A 17,673-nucleotide genomic window follows, 5' to 3' on the forward strand; every position below is an offset into this window, starting at 1 on the left:
ATGAGTAGGGGGCCTGAGCTAGCATTAAACCGCATTTAGCCCTTCACTACGGCGTCTCTCGTTATTATAATGTGGTTTTGGGACGTTAAACATCACATATCAATCAAGAGAAACAAAAATGAAGTGCCAACAGAAGAGGTGGGTGCATGTGCTATCTGTAAGTGCTTACACCTTAGTACATACAACATACTCATCCCATTTTAAATACCGATGTTGAAAATAACTGCTCTATTAGGAATGTAAAAAGTTCGGTTAAAACGAACGTCTGTATAAAAAGTGACCCTATTATGACATCACGTTTTCCTATGAAAAATCGACTAAGGCACTGAAATATCATTATGCAAGAAAAAGTCTTCAAGAGAGCAATCAAGTGTGAAGTCATAATTTTAATATGGCTATTATAATTAAAACCATAAAATTGAGCTTATTAAAAGGCTAATTTCAGTTCTTAAGACCTATCTTCACTAGACAATGAACTATACTACAAAAACACAACACTCAGGCAAAGTACCACAAAAAAGCAGACCTCTTTTTTATTAACTACAATGCCTTTGTATAGGTATTTTCACCTCTACTTGCTGCTTTTTGTCTAATTAGTTGGTTTTAAACAATTTAGCTCAAAATGCACTGTGCCTCTCAAATCTGGGGGCGGAATTTGAATTTTAAAAACTGGTGAAGCTTGCACAAAAATAGGCTGCACAAGCCTTTGAACAGCGAAACTGGACGACTTTTAGGTTTACACTGGTTGCTTGTGGTTTGTTTCTGGTCCTAAGCGTGGAGACAAGGGCTTATACCACTTCCTTCGGCAAGCAATGCAGTTCAACGATCTAAGTTTCTGAAAGGTAGCTGGCGAATGCATCAGCGCGCCAGTGCTGCAAGAATCTTGGAAAATTAGGAGACGCACAGAAGAAACAGGGCAAACACACTCAACTGCACGTATAAGGCGCCTTCTGCTGATGGGCGTAAAACAAAAAAAAAGTTGAAAAAACCTAGCCGGCTCTTCGCTTTAAAGACACTGAATATAGGATGCATAGCTCAGTCAAGGCCCAAGCAGATAATGTCAAAATATTTGCCATGTCACCACTCATATATTTAGGTTGCCATGGCTCCTACGAATTCGCCAATTTCGCGAAAAGTAGTCACCTGTGGCAACGCTCGTTCACAGGCTACAAAGCATTGGTCTCAAAAATTAGTAAAGCAGTGAATCATGACCATATCTTTCGGTTGGATATTAGGAGCTGTATTTCTGAGAAATAAATTAACACGTAAGTGGAAGTAGACATGAAAGAGGTGGGGTGTTATTTCAAAGGTGGTGTCAACTTTTTTTTCTGTCCCCTGCCTAACTTCACATTTCGAAATAACTGCCCCGCAGTGCTTTAGTAATGGCAGTGCCACTAGCCCGATAACTTTATTTGCTCATGAAGTAGATTATTTTCAGAAAAAAATCTGGCTTACATTCTGGCGTTACTGTTTTCTTCAATTGAGTGTAACGAATGCTTAACTTCATGACAAACTCTAATGATTGGTTGAATAGTTCAAAATAGCGTATGTGGCATAAGAGTACCGAATTTTGGAGTGAACAAAGTTTCAAATACAAAGTAATGGCAAACACCAGTACACAACTGTCGGTCTGTCACCCATGGGAATTATGGATCTTGACATATGCTACTGTTGTTGAAGCTATGCTATCACTGCCCTATTATTCGCGCCTAAGGTATCATTGCCTTCCGACTTCGGTGTGACAGCTCCAGATCAATAACAGAAGATTTGAAGCTTTGCGTGCTTCTGACTACAGTAAACATAGTTTAGGAATAAATGGCTAATACAAAAGTCAGTTGAATAGACTAAATTTACATTCGTCATGTGCGTTTTCTATCTGTACTACAGGCATGAGCAATGAAAGTTTTCCTAATGTTCAACGTTCAAGCTTTACCAGCAAAATTTTCATCACGGAGACACAATGCATTGACTTTGAGAAAATGGGAAGAGAGAACCAGAACGTAATAAGATCTCTGCCGCAGCACTATATGTCGAAGTGGGAGAGCCTGCGAAATGCTTGGTGAAATATGACTGAAGAATTTCTTACGGAAGGAATAAGGCGCAACGGAGACGGAAATAAGGGGAAACATGGATGAAACCCCCTTCCTTGTGTAAAACACGCATTAACTAGCTCAACAAACATTCCACATGAAGAGCAAAACTTCACGATAGCGAAGAAATTAAACACCCTGAATTTTGTGTTAAACTATTATGTCCTTGTTTAAAAAGTGTATATCTCTTTCAATTGTTCACGATCATGCTGCGTATGAGTCGAGTCACCATTTGATTTTAAGCTTTTTGTTGGTCTTTGTTCATAATGTCAAAAGAATATTGCCACTAAGAACATTCAAACAAAACCAAAGCATGACATACACTGTCGCTGTGAGCAAATCATTGTCTTCCAGCTCTTGTAGCGTTAATTGTTATACTGGCAGCCCACATAATCAGCACATTCAATAAGGGTCAGGCTGCAGTTTAAATTTGCAGGTGATAGTATAAAAGAACGTAGGAAAGACAGGGGAAATCAGCATTCAGATTCGTCGATTTTTTCAGTGTCATTACGTTGCAGGCATTACTAGTTTTAAATACTACCTACACGTTGAAAGCTCGTCAGGCAGAAAAGTGGGCTAAGAAAAGGTACGTTGTTTCACAGGCAACACGTCGTACAGAAAGATACAGCTGGAGAATCATGTAATCACCACTTCAACATTCGTAATTTATGGTTATGTACTTGGTCTGGAAGATTAAAATTTCGCTATTTATTGACGTATTAGTAAGTGTACAGCAGTAACAACGTACAGGAATAATCACGTATTAGTAGCCTGTAGCATCAGTTAAAACAGCCGAGTCAATAAAATTCCATGAAAATGTAGCCGAAGCAAAGAGTGAGTTAGGTGAGAGGGGTGATGCAATCTCATACAACTAGACCTAAATCCTTACAAATTAGGGCAAATATGATATCACCAGCAAAGGCAATAGCCCTCCGGTGGCACAGGTTTAGCTTAGGATGATTGACAGGTAATGAGATCTAAGGAATTCAGCAGAGCTGTCAACAATTTCTACAAGGAATGTAGTGCATGACGCAACGGTTTCTCTTTGTCTTGTCAACGCCGACTAATCCGCGAGAAGAGCAAGAATAAGACAAAATGTTTGTCAGTACATGAAAATTGTGAAGACCATGTCTCTATTCTACAAGAATCGTTCATAGTTTAACACTTTAGGTCACATTTTATAATCATTTAGTATTGTATTAGGGCTTAGAAATGTACTTTACAGGGCGTGTTATTCTGTGTATGATCCACTGTCAGCCATGCTATCTCTGCGAGTGCGAAACACTTTTTCACGTCACGCAAAAATGAATGCTTGACAAACTTGGAAACACGAAGCGTCGAAAAAACAATATTAACGACGCTAAAGAAAGCTGATAGATTACAAGATAATTAAGTTGTATAATAATTAGTATGTTTTGTTACTCGCTGCAACCCATAATTGGTTACGCCTGCCTTTGAGTGTGGTAGTATTGCTTATAAACGTCCCACAGAAATAGGTCATAGTGAAACCACATAGTCGAAATTGGTAATAAGTCCGTTGGAATGAAATACGAAGAGACTAAGTCATAATTTTTGAAGCTCTATGACCAAGATAATGCACCACATTTCACAGGGCAACTACTTTTCTATAGTGGCAAGCCCTTTACATTGGGCGAAGACGCCCACGAAGAGGGAAAGTTGCAGAAATAATGGTACCATCGGACCCCTAATAGTCTCTCAGACTTCAATACATCCCTATTCTATTTCCCACAGCTGCCATAAACTTTAGATCTCGTCACCATGTGGCTTCTGCGCGGCATGTGCGATGCTCAGCTCCAGTCGGCGCCTCATTTTTTTGAGCCACATATTTAAGACATCATTTGCAGCAGGGTGGGTTAATAAATTTTCATAAACAAGCTATGATTAACATATTTGCTTAACAAGCAATTATTACATCAACAACATTCTCTGTTTTCGCATCCCCCGGTGGCTTCATATAACCTTCTGCCATTGTGAAAAACATAAAAAGGCCGACGGTCAGCGGACAGCCGAATGAAATAATGGATGAATAGATGGACGGATGCATCCGGCTATGCCTTTTAGATCGGTTGTGGGTCCCGCCACTTAGCCATAAAATTAAGTAACGCCACTATTTTTGAAGGATTGAGTTTTAATCGCGCCTTGATTGTAGCCACCAATCAGCATTCTCCTGGTTATTTACACCCGTTTAAAGTATATTTTGCTTTCACTGTCGCTAAACTTTGAAAAATTCCGCGCCATTATCTTGGACTATAAGGAGGACCCTTTACACAATATTGTCAAATGTTCAGCCGTTTTCTGCTCCTCTCCACACGCACTACATACCGTGTCTGTGCCTTCATATTTGTCTCGGTTCGTCTTGGTCCGCAATACGCCAGTCCTGGGCACAAACAGCAGAGAACTACTCCAAAAATTATCGCAGACCTTTTACAATTTCCTTCTTGTAAGTTCGGCGGGTCTCCAGTGATTGTTTTGTAAACATTTCAATCTTCCAAATGTCCCTCTCAATTTTCTCCACCTTCTTTTTAACCGATGTTTTTTTACTTTGTATTTTGCAGTTGTCTAAATACTTGCTTGGAGATTTTCGAGTTCGCTTCCTCCATTTATTATCAAAATTTTTTATGTACAAGCAGCTGAAAAATTTCCTAGATCAACGCTCCTCTCTCATTTTTTTCAAGCGCTCATCAAATTCTTTCTTGCTGCTAGCTTCCCAGCACTCAAAAAATGTCTATCCTATGTCATCCCATTGTCTTCCGAGGAAACAGCGCCACCTATTATACCGCTCTGTAACAATTTGCCTTGTGTTCTCGGCGCACAGTGACTGCCCTATTGAAACAATCCGTATGCGATGTACAATAGTTTCGTATGTTTCGGTATGAATACATGTGTTTCCTATATATATTCCATATATTTCCGTAAGATTCCCACGGAAACATACGGAATTATTGGACATCGCATACGGATCGTTTCAATAGGGTAAAAAAGAACAAAAAAGCAAGAAAAAAACCCGCTAAACTAGAATATAAAGGATCACAGGGTGGAAAAGGAAAGGTAGACGTGACATTTTACTAAGAAAATTTTGCGCACAAGATAATTTAGCTTGCAAAGGAGTGACTCTTGGGATACTTCTAACAAAAAAGTCTCATATGACGGCACATATTCTGTCTTTCAGTGGGCGCACGTATAAGTGTCCCTAGCAGTATTTACGCACGATGATGTACACCAAAGTGCCTACATCGATCTACAATGCAGACTAGCATGTCGATGAATCATGCTCTATGACACGTTGATGACATCAGGCGTCTCTTCCTAAATGATTATAATAAATGATGGGTCTGGCTGAAGAAACCACAGCAACTAGTTGATTGACACAGAATGGGAGAGGCCTTTGCTTTGTATACTGTGCGCATAGTTAAACTGAGGATGATGATGTCCAACTACTTGCTTTTCAAGCGAATCCATGCTCCAGGCAAGCAAAATATTGGTATTGGCACGTATGAACTGAGGTGCGATAGCACCTGGACACATACTGGTAATATCTGAAAACCAAATGACGATACGTATGTTGTTTTTGTCACCCATTCCCGTCGGATTATTTGGTTAAGACAGGGCTACCTTGTTCGCGGCAGTGTCAGTGCTCCGTCAATGCTTGAGAAGAGCGCGGAAGCAACGAAAAGTCATCTGCAGAGATCAAAAGCCAGCACCTATGAAGTGTTGCGATTTTTGTTACTTTAATTGTTTTTGCACAGAACGAAGTAAGGTGTATATAATGTGATGGTCTGATTGACAGATGACACAATTCACTTTAATACCCATTGTTTGTGAGGCGAAAGGGCTATATTTCAACAAAGAAATTCTGGAATGCCTAACAAAACAAAAAGAAAGTTGCGCTTCCTGCACGTGAAGGACTGCATTTTGGGAAATGATTGTTTAGGCGACTGTGTTGCAAGCAGCAAAACAAAGTGCAGTGCCCCTAAACAAGATGTTGAGGGTAAAAGGGTACTGACACAAAACTTTGGAGCCGAGATAGCCTGCGGGATCAATTCTCGTGAACAGTTGTATGTCATCTGGAAGTTATCAACAGCGAATGTAGGTTGTAATGTATTTTATAGTAGTTTTGAACTTTACGTGAGCGACTGACTCCATAGCGCTATAGACACCCCCGCAGGTGACCCCCTACTTCCCTGCCGTCACCACGCTGCGGTCAATTAAACAAGTTAACATGATGTCATAGCCACCAATTTTCTTTTGCTGCGTTAGTTACCGAAGTCTATATTTCTTGGTGGCTGTTTGCGAGTGCGTGGCCTTGGTGCATGCTTAGAAAGTTTTGTGTTTAACGACATTCCAGTGTCGTTTCCTATTCAAAAGTGATTCTTAATGCGGATCGTGCGAAAATGCGTCACGGTTCTGTGTGCTGACGTGGTCAAGAATTGCACACGCTTGGTGGTGATTGTTAGACCAAGTTTTTGAAACTCTTACAAACCGAAACTGAAACTGATTGATAATTAGGGGCGTGAAATCAAATATCTATCGCGTTCTGCAGCAAACAATGTGTCGTGTCATGACTTACAGCCCTACACCAATGCAATGCAGCAGAAAAACGCGAGGCCAAGTTTTTTTGTCAGTGCCCATTTATTAGGTATGCATAGGCAGTGCAGTGCACTTACACGGCCGCTGGATGAAAAAGCGCATGGGAACGGCCTGCCGCGTGCTCCTAAACTAGCATGACCGGTCTATTTCCCGAACCACCTCTGCGGTGCCACTGTGAGGAAGGGGTGGGGGAGCTTTCGCGAGCGCCCACGGAATCCCATGCGCGGCGCGCTTGCGGTAGTTACAAATGAGGGTGTGCATGTGTGTGTGACAAGCGAAATCTTCTTTTATATTCGTTTAGCATGTGCCCAACAGGTAATTAGCGTTCTTGCTTTTACACACTTGCAGCCCTTGGCAAATTATATTTATTTATTCATTTATTTATTTATTGGTACCTCAAGGGTCCCGAGGGACAATACATAAGGGTTGAACATCATATGTAGAGAGAAAACGATAAACAATATAACAATTTTTGGTATTGTATTGACCAAATTGCAACTTTGCAGACCGACCAGTTTTGTGAAAGAAAAAAATGTGAGCAAATTTTACTGGGATTTCACAAGATCACAAATAACCATCTGTAAAAGCAGCACGTTTCCTAATGCATCACAATTTATTGTAGTTACTGTATGTCCCTCCATATTTATTTTTTTCATAGGAGTAAGTAACCTCAGAAATAGCCGTTGCCACTGTTCATTCAATGCAAAATAAGATACTTTTTTACTTCCTTCAAACACCTCTATAGTACACATATGGTGCAGCACCAGATGCAACAACCACGAAGTAGCACTTAAAATGTGTGCAATCTCACAAAAGTGGATTTGAGCTACTTTGAAATTTCACTGACTGACACTTCAATGCTGGCGATCGAATGACCTGGTATGAAGGTAATAATATGCAAACCGGGAAACGGAAAGAGGGATGAAAAGCAGAAAAACAGGAACACAACTGCTTGCATTCCAGCGCTTTTGAGTGGTTTCGTCTCTTTCCATTTTGACGTTTTTATGATAATGTAACAAATTCTACCTTGAGTTGAACAGTGAACATATATTCGTAAGAAATTGTGTGAAAAAATTTTAATTATTCTCAATTCAGAGCTGATCTCAGCTTCTTTTGATTTCTTACTCATTCATACATTAGCATGATAAAACCATTGGGCGTTTCCTCGGAGCTTCAAAACCTTCCTTGACAGAGGCTTTTGCATAAGCTTTAAAAGCCGCTCAACCATCGGGTTGGCGTTTCACTTTCACTTCCAATTGCGCAGCAATGGTCAGAGCAACTTTGTCAAAAGTACCTCGCAAAGTTTATTTGAATGCTCTAGGTCCTCCGCTTGGCAAATCAAAGCAGGACATCAGTTAAATTGCGGCAGTAGTGCTGACCTTCTCACTTCGAACAATTTGATCACTTTGTTCATGTAGTCGCACGTAAGTTTAGAAATTCCGATAAGTGCTGGTGCCAGATACTTCAGATGTTCCCTGTCAACTTTCTTTATCAGCCCACAGACTCCATCAGTAGGATTGGATACTCGTAGCAGCACCTTGCGTTGCAGGCATATTAGCTGAAAATACCAAGAAAGGAGGTAATCTGAATGAGGAAGGCACGGCACTACTATTTCACCATCATATGCACGATGCCTAAAACCTTGGTGAATTTTTGGCTGGAACCAGTTTTTTTTCTGTATTGCTTAAAAAAGCAAGAAGCGGAGGCTGAATGAAGCTTGCGTAATTCAACAAACCAGTCCTTTAAATCCGCAAGGCCTTGAAAATGATCGTGCATACCTTTTCATCACAAGCACGTACAAGGTAGCTGGCTAAGAAGGTGATTGGAGCAATTTCGAGTTCATCTTGCGCCAGTGGCCAACTCTTAACGCACTCGAGCTCACTTGAAAGCTCCCTGGCAGCAGATCGGATTACAAGTGGTAAAACAGGAACATCACTGTTTTGGGCTGGCAGGCTGACAACAACGCTAGATTAGGAGCTGGAAGGTGCGTTGCGTGTCTTTACCGCGTGCAGGATTCCAACCTACGCAAAGAAGCGCGAGTAAAAAGGTGATTACATCATATATATAACATTTCACACCTTTAGAAGTTTCTTCACGGAAAAGACGGCAGCCCGAACATCAACTCTGTCATTGCCACTGTTGAATTATCTGAGACAGCTGAAGAACAACTCCACAAAATCGCTGTTGAATCCCTGATTCAGAACATACCGGAACCGGAGAACAATCAACGAGGCACAAGAGTGAATCAAATTACGAGTGACGCACTATAGAATTTCATCTTGATTTAGGAAAAACTTACCCATAATAATCAAGAAGGTATTTCGTTACTGCCACTGTAAACCTAGTTGTCACCAACGTCACCTCGTAAGTCTACTTTGTGATCTGCTTCAATCTAACTCCCGAAAGCTGCAAATATTCAATATAGGTGATGAAATCAACTTCCAACCACAAAAATCGTTCTTCGGTTGTCCCGTAGAATGACTCCTCTTGCTTAACGTGTGGCTTCAAACATGCAATGTCGTGCACAGCGTACCAATTAGCTAGCATTTCCATAAAAAATTGTGACGAGGCAGTTCTGATATTCTCCGGCATCACAATGGCACTCTGGGTTATCTTGGAGAAATTTCGACTTGGCTATAGCAACTTCTGAGAAGATTTTCTTCGCTCTTAGTACTTTCTGTTTTTCCAAGTTATTTGGCTCGAAATGAGCACGGGTTGGAAATCTTACTGGCTTCACAAGCAGCTGTGACTGTATTTCGAACAGCTCCTTCATGTAAACACCACCATTTATAAGCTGGTCTCCGGTAAACAGCTCTCTTTCCAGAAAATGGTTGCGGAGATTTTTGATCAGGTGGTTCTGAGCAAAAGAAAGGAAGAGTGGATCAACTACTCGCACTGGGTGAGGCACCACTTGGGTAAGCGTGCCGTCGTCAGAAAGGCTCCTAAAGAGTGAGACCTTCGTTTGATGATTGTCAGTCACTACTCTCAAAACAAAAAAAAACCAACTTCTTCGGTCTCTTTCATCACCTCTGCAGTCATTTTGATGAGTTGCTCGCCCTTCAAACACCGAGTAAAGAGATAGCCAACAGGTATTACGAAGGCAGTTGAAAGTCGTCTCAGGATAAAAAAAAAGAGATGGTTTTCAACCCGAGGTGCTGCCTTGGCATCTTGCTCTGAGCCAGGACCTATGTTGACAAGGCCAATAATTTTGTCGACTTTGAGATTGTAGATGACCTTTTGTTGTATTAAAATTTCGTCAATAATAAGAGACCACATTCGTTCTTGCTCTATTACAAGCCTTCCAGTACTATGCGCAGGTGTTCTTTAATGTGCGGGGTCATGCCAATTTCACCTGCCAATTTACCCGCGTACTTTTGCAACGTTGTGCGACTGGGAAGCTTGAATAGAGCCCTAGAACGAACGAGATCGTAGCTTCTGTTAGAGCAAGCCTTCGAGAGAACGCTCTCCCTAAGGATAGTCTCATTATATGTCGGGTTTTTTTTTTTGCATAAAAATTGCCTACTTCATTTTCAAAGAACAAAGCCGCTTTTCCTTGTTAGGCAGCGGCTAAGGCACTTCGAAACCGCTGCATTTCTTTGCTTTCATTGTATGCTCTCAAGCACTCGCGCGTTTTGTCATATCTACCTTGCAGTATTTGTAGCGCAGTTTTGAGGCGACCAATCTTGATGCTGAGCCTATTGACAGTTTTTTAAGCTTTCCATCTTGTCATCAATGTCTAGATCTGTTTGGCATGCATCATCTAATAAGACAGTGTTCTGACTGCTCGTCTCACATGGTGTTCCACTCCAAAGAACAGTAAAAATGGAAATAAAGCTATCAGACTTATTTTCTGAGAAGCAACTTGCACTATCACAAGCCACAAATTCACTTGCTTCAACTCCCATTCTTGGTAACAGATCTTCTAGGGGATTTTTCCTAGACTTTTGACTACGCTATTTCCTCATGTATGTGGGGTAATTCAGAAAAACTGTAGGAACTGCGGTTGGCAGCAGGACCTTGTACTTTGTTGCCTTGCGGTAATCATCGTGTTTAAAATGAAGAGAACCCACCTGTGATGAGTCGCTAGGCTCCCACTTACTTCTTTTGCCACAGGAACCTTGTTGAGAGATGTTCTGTAGCCACTGTAATCGTCGTCCTACGTCTGACGGTACTTTGTGGTAGCGGAAACCTGGATCCTTCCTTGCGTTGCTCGTGCACCGCTACGGTTCCGCGGCATGGTACCGCCTGGGCAATATTTCTAGGGAAAATATCCGAGACAGCGCATACAAGTTTGCGGATGGCATATATAGTTACACTGTGAAACCGCGGAAGCGGCCATGAACGTGCTCCTTCAATTACTGCCGATGTTCGGTCTGTGCCATCCGTGTCTTTCGTCAGGTTCTCTGTCTATTGTGTATATAGGAAGCGCGCGCTTAGGAATAGCAGACACCAGCAAACACACACACACCCACACAAACGCACGCACGCATGAACGCACACGCACACGCACACATACACACACACGCACCCCCTTCCATACACACACACATCATGGCGCGCGCGTGCATTCGCGCACAAAAAGGGGGCCTCTATCTCGCACCGGACGAGCATAATTTTACGTTTACACTAGACACTTATAGCATACCGGGCTTACCGGGATACCGGGCGTACCGTGATACCGGATAGGAAGTGCGCATGCGCAGATACGTATGCTACTTGTACCGCTTACCGTGCGTGCGGTATTTTTCAGATTTGGCTTACCGTGGTAGCGTAAGTGTACGTAGTGTACGTAAACAATGCGGTGCTATCGGACGCCCGCTTCGATGTGATTTTGACGTAGTTGTTGAAATATCCACCTTGTTCGCAGCAAACAAATGTTTAAAGTGGCTTCACCTGCCTTCAGTTAGCTTTGATGACCGAGTATTACGGATAAGTTGGCGTAATTTTTGAGATAGCTTCTCGTTTCGAACGCGTCTAGGCCTAAGTGCAAGATCGATGTAAAAAAATACGTCAACATAATGGTTTTCGCGTTTGGTGCGCGGTTCATAATTATTTTCTTTTATTAGTAGTAAAACAAACTCGTAACTATGCTACGCGTGGTGGCATAGGCAATTATTCTGGATTTCTTTTCCGTTTCAGTGTCTTTAACGTAATACCATTCTATAGTTGGCGCCACCATCCCAGCTGGGGCTCGTAAACGCTATCCCGCTAAACTAAAGGACGCTGTCGACAATGAATATTTGCTGCACGTTAACGCCATGGCCTTAACCTCCGCTATCACTTTAACTGTAAAGTATAACTGTCTACTTGCACGGCCCCTCACTGCAAACACGAGACCATTTTCCGGTTTTCTCGCACATCAAGTTCTTTTTTTTTTAATTCCCGCAGCTTATCTCTAGTTTTCTTTTTGGATGCTGGCCTTTCCGCCCATGGAATTTTCGTCATTAGTTCTGGTTGTTTTCGAACGCTGTCGCATGCCAATGTCGTGCGTTCGCCCGTAATGCCATGTCATGTGGTACTGATGTTCGTTTTCGTAAACAGCACGTTCTTCCGCGCTTATACACGGCAGCCGACTCAGACGTTGAGAACCACTCACTGGGTGAAATTCAGAGGGGTCATCATGGAAAGAGGCACGGTAGAAAAAAATGGGGTTAACACTTTGCCATAACTCTCTTTATTTATCTTTTAAGTTGTTTGTTATTGTAATATATATATATATATATATATATATATATATATATACATATTATATATATATATATATGTATATATTTATTGTCCTGGCTACTAAGAACTATGAATACATTTCGCAAGCCGCTTGTGATGACTGTAGACTCCTGCAGCCGCGTCAACAATGTTCCGAAGCGCGAGTTACCACGTTTGTAAATTCACACGTATCTCGCATTTAAGGCTGGATAACTTTTTGACACCTTGTACTGTACCGCATCACATAGAAACATTGCAAATTGTTTCTTTTCTTACGCTCTCAGCCTATGAATATTATAAACGTGTGTCGTCGCATGTGAAAAAAAAACTACTTGTCAAGCATTCCAGGTGAGAAAACGCAAAGGTGCTGAAAAAATGTCAAGGCAATCAAAATATGTTAATATAACAAATGATGCTTTAGATGCTAATAAATAGAACAACCATTTTGTCAAACATTCAGTGCCATATAATGCTGCTACATGCATTGTGAAATTATTTCAGCCACAAAGCTAGAAGCTCGTGCTGAAAAAAATAAAAGTCAGGTGCAGCACACACACGGAAATTTAATGGGCTTTTTACTATACTACGCCAACGTACTCAACCAAATACGGAATATGCTATCGCCGCAACTAATAAGGCTTTACAAAAACACTGATTAGAACAACGCCGTGGGTTTATTGTTGTGACAACGACCAATTTGCTGTGGTCGCTGCCCCGAGGGAGCCACCGCCACCTGTTTCTCTGTCCCTCTTGTCGCCGCCCCGTCACGCTGCAGCGGCCGAAATTGCAACTAGGGCTGACACGCACTCTCCCATTGAAAGCTGCTCGACGTGGCGGGGCGTATCCACGCACTTTTTCATCCAGCGGCCGTGCCACTTATAACGTTATCCGAGTGCAAGGAAATACCATCGTTTTGATAAGTGGCTCGTATAGGCGGGTAATGTATATACAATTTTGTTTTATTGGTAGTACACAATATTGAGGTGATCTGTCGATATTGAGGTTGTCTGACGCAATTGCTGGGCTGCCACTGCAGCCCAGCAATAGCGGTGGTTTTAGACTGTTCATTTTTAAAGTTGGCGATCTTCGCCAAATGCATGGATAGAAAATCACAATTTATCGCCTACCTGGCAGCTGGGCCTCAAACTGTGGGTAAAGAACGCACTTGAACGAAGCATTTGCACCAACAGATGGCGAACGCAAAGTCAGTATGGGCTGTATAGAGCGTGTCATATACCATTCGCCGATTTGCAGTGTTGCGGGGTTTTCTGAGCCTTCGACAATGGGCAAGGGGAAGACAAGTTCAAGAATATAACAGTAGCACAAAGTAGCACTTGGCCGCCAATATCTTGATGTGCCGCTTTGAGGTTGCACACAACCCGCGATTGCGGCTTGAATTGGGGTGCGCATGCTTGCGCTCCAGAATCCGCATTGGTGTGGGATGAGCATTCTTCTGTTTCTGCTGCCGCAAAAACACCATGTTCAATGATTCTCAAAAAAAAAGGAAGTTACTGCTTTAAAAGGGCAACGCAATTTGTCGCTCCTTCGTGCTTCCTTCTTCCTCTTCATTTTTTTTTGCAACAACGTAAATAGTTGCTTTACTCGAGTAGAAATGGCATTATAGATGTCTTCAATGTCCATCGATGGGGCGGCTCTTTCAATAAGTTCCAAACATTTTTGCGCCGATCTGTTTAGAAAGAAGAGCTGCAACACCAAGTTTATTGAAATTGAAGGCGTTGGGCCGCCTAATACAGAAATGGTGATATTATTGATATATTGTTATGTTCGCTTAACGATTGACGTCTCTGTCTGAAATAGCTATATTAATGGTGTCAATCGTCGCATCTGCACTAAATATTTTCGTCCAACTCTTGCTGCTGAAGTAACCAGCAAGAAACATTTCTTACATTAGTGTAATTCGGGTGTTGAAACTTTTCGAAACAAGCAAGACATATATCCAAAGCATAGAATCTAGAAGATTACCAAGTAACCACTGTAAATAAGTTAACATATAACATAGAATTCATTAGGATTAGTCATACAATAAAAAATTCTGGGAAAGAATTGCTGCGAACACAGGATTTCAGGATGGGAATGTTGAAACATACATTTGTGTACGTGACTGTTTATATCAATTGATTTTCTTAGTGGTGCTTTTATTTATTTAGTTTTTGTTATGCAACACGCTTATGTTCGGTTTGGGAAAACTCTTTAGTATTATAACCTATAAGTACAACATTCCAATTTGCCATTGTGAAAATAAGTTTCAGCTTTTTTTTGGTATTTTTGCATTCATTTTTAACTGTGTATTGCTACCTATCTGCATTTCTTTAGTTTATTTTACGTCATGTTGTGCATTTCAAATAAATATAAGCAAAATAACAATCCGAAAGTATGGGTGTATGAGATTCTGTATTACTAATATGTCACAGAAAGAAAGCGTAATTTGGAGGCTTCGTTTATTTTCGCTAGATGTAATATGAATAACTTACAGACGGTACTGCCAGGCAAAGTATAGGGTAGGTTAATGAAAGTAACTGCTATGTAAATGTGCAGAAAAAATTGGGTAGAACCCACGTATCTTCGTAATTGATGTTATGCGAACATGAGGCGGGAAGGCGACTTTAATGTAATATTTTATTGAGTGACACGCTATGAAAAGACGTTACAGTTAGGTACAAATGTTGAACACGCAGACATATATTAAACTGTCGCACGTTTACTGATTCGTAACTATGCCACAGCTACGTGGGTATTATCAAAACTAGAAGCGGTAAGCTGATATGTGGTGCTTTTGCCGTCTAGGATGGCGGCCCTGGACAGTGCTGAGTAAATGAACTTCAGTGGTTGGTGCATCACTTCAATTGTCTTTAACATGAGGTGAAGGCTGTAAGGGATGAATAAGTACATATTGTTTGAATATTGTATCCCCAACTGCGTCACCAGCTAAAGCTTCACGAGCATCACGGCCTCTTTGAAAAGCAGTTGCGAGACACGGTGTGCCTTTGTGGTATAATACCTCATGGTGAAGCACAATTCAGTGACTTGATTAAGGCTTGTGCCTTGACAAATGTTCGTTACATTCGTCGGACCAACGCCGCTGATTTTAGTTTTTTTTTTAAATCTGGCATGTTGAAACTACCTAATTGTGTTCTCGCCGTTTCTGGTCAGATATCAACTCTCGATCACCTGTGGCACATACCCGCATTCGAATGGCAATGGCCACCGGTACGTGCCAGTGTCGGGCGAAAAGCGATTGACGACGCACGCGATGACATTGTGACATTATTCATGCCGTGATCAGGCACTCGTATTCCTCAAATCATCTTACCCTCCTGCATTATTTTGGTTTGCCCAAGGTTAAGGGGGTTATCGTGAGCGCACCTAGACGTAGTCGGTTAGATAGATAGATATATAGATAGATAGATAGATAGATAGATAGACACGCGAAAAAAAACTTGCAGTACGCAATGATAAGCTACGCAATAAAATTGGAAAAAAGATAAATTTCTACAGGGTGGATCCGAGTTTGCGACCTTGCAATAACGCCCTCGATGCTCTGCCACTGAGAAACGATGCCATTCATCCCCCTTCCCGCCCCGGCCACTTTACAGAGTACATAAGTGCATTTATTTTGAGAGCGTCAGTCAGCGCCACCTGTTGCCATTGTAACAAGTGTGTTACACTCATCACAAGGACATTTAATATCATCCTCTATGCTTTCCCTGCGTTATTGTCTGTTAGTTCTCATTATTATTGTGGGCATAAGACGCTTCTGCATCACCCGTACGTAACCACCGTCATACTATGTTGTTCATCTTCATAGGATATCTTTCGGGTCTGTTCTGTGTTTCGGATATTACTGGTTTGGCCACGTCTTCCAGGCCTGATACAGCTGTGTGAAGAACTACGTCGCAATAGTGTGTTTAAAAAGATAAATGAGCTCAATATTACCATTTCCTTCGTTCATAGCGAGAGTCGCGCTCTAGCAGACATAATGCCTTGAGGTAGTATGCGAGGGATAATTGGTCAGCTGAAATCTCGTGATGAGATCACTTATTACGTGACGCCAAACAGGCAAGATTTTTTCTCGCTTGCTATAATGGCAACAAGTCGCTCTCACTTAGCTTCCACGTTAAAGTGTATATGTAGAGCCTATGAAGATGTGAAGGGATGACAGGCACTGTAGGTAAGCATTAGAGCATCGAACCCGTTACTGTGAAGTCGCATACTCGGATCTTGTCATTACCAAGGCATTATTGCGATAGTTATTACATGGACACTCACGGCTGGATTTCGCCGACGGCGTCGGCGTCATGCATCGTATATGTATACTAATCAATGTATATGAAAATGCCAGAAAGAAAAACAAAATCTAGAAAAAAGACTCCGGCACGCGCAATCAAACGTGGGATGTCCACGTCGTGAATGCGAGGTGCAAGCCACTGAGCCACCGAGATGTACCTGCATCGATGTTCAAACGATTTCGACACTTGCTGAAAGCTCTGCAGCGACATCACTTCTTGCGAAGATGCTCTGCTCATGGTACAAGATACGTCAGGGGTGCCCTAGGAATCAAGCTGGAAGCCCCTTTCAGGTTAATTTAACCTAGGTGGTCGCGTGCTGCTGCTCGAAGAGCTCAGTGAACGTCACGTATGAGATTTATCTCATTACCCGAAACGGGAAACTATTTATATCTACCTGTTACCGCTGTTAGCTGGCATCCCGGGGGCTTGAGGTTGTGTTTTCAGCATTATTAGCAAGATAGCCTAATAAGCGCGTGTCGGCTTTTATGTTTCACGTGCGCTTTGGCCCATGGAAAGGAAGGGAGTGAACGATCTCTCGCACGCTCTGATCTGCCTGGGAGATGATCATACGTCTTGGCTGGTATTGGGCTTACACTGTAACCATTCTGTGTTAGTCACGGGGCTCACAAAGGTCACTGCAAACGTTGCGCCGCCTACATTTGCAAAAAGGGTGCGCTTTTCAGACACAGCGACGTATAGCAACCTAGACGCTTATTTGCGTACATCTGTCCTTGTGAGTACATTCCGTGCGTTATTTCTTCGTGATAAATGCGGGGCACGCTTAGGTCTGCTTGCCATTCTGCGCATGACCTTCCAACTTTTTGTTATGTCGTTCATTGCTTCGCCTTTGCGGCAAAGCTGTGACTTTTTTTGTCCACTTTTGTTTCTTCACATTCACTGTAAAACTAGTTCTAATAGCATCCGTTAAAGTTTGACTGGTATTACTGTGTGTTGGTTTCTAC

The 17,673-nt window shown here is 41.9% G+C and overlaps 1 protein-coding gene across 2 annotated transcripts in view; it reads left to right on the forward strand.

Moving 5' to 3' along the window:
• Positions 1–2,560: 2,560 nt before the first annotated feature.
• The window catches only part of LOC142767570 (uncharacterized), a 455,408-nt gene continuing 440,295 nt past the window's right edge, over positions 2,561–17,673 (forward strand). For both annotated transcript variants that reach the window (XM_075869529.1, XM_075869530.1), the window contains exon 1: positions 2,561–2,676. The gene's annotated coding sequence lies outside the window, so the exon portion shown is untranslated. The remainder of the gene's footprint in view (positions 2,677–17,673) is intronic.

The sequence above is a fragment of the Rhipicephalus microplus genome, chromosome 7 (genome assembly GCF_043290135.1).
Source record: "Rhipicephalus microplus isolate Deutch F79 chromosome 7, USDA_Rmic, whole genome shotgun sequence".
NCBI classification, from domain to species: Eukaryota; Metazoa; Arthropoda; class Arachnida; order Ixodida; family Ixodidae; genus Rhipicephalus; species Rhipicephalus microplus.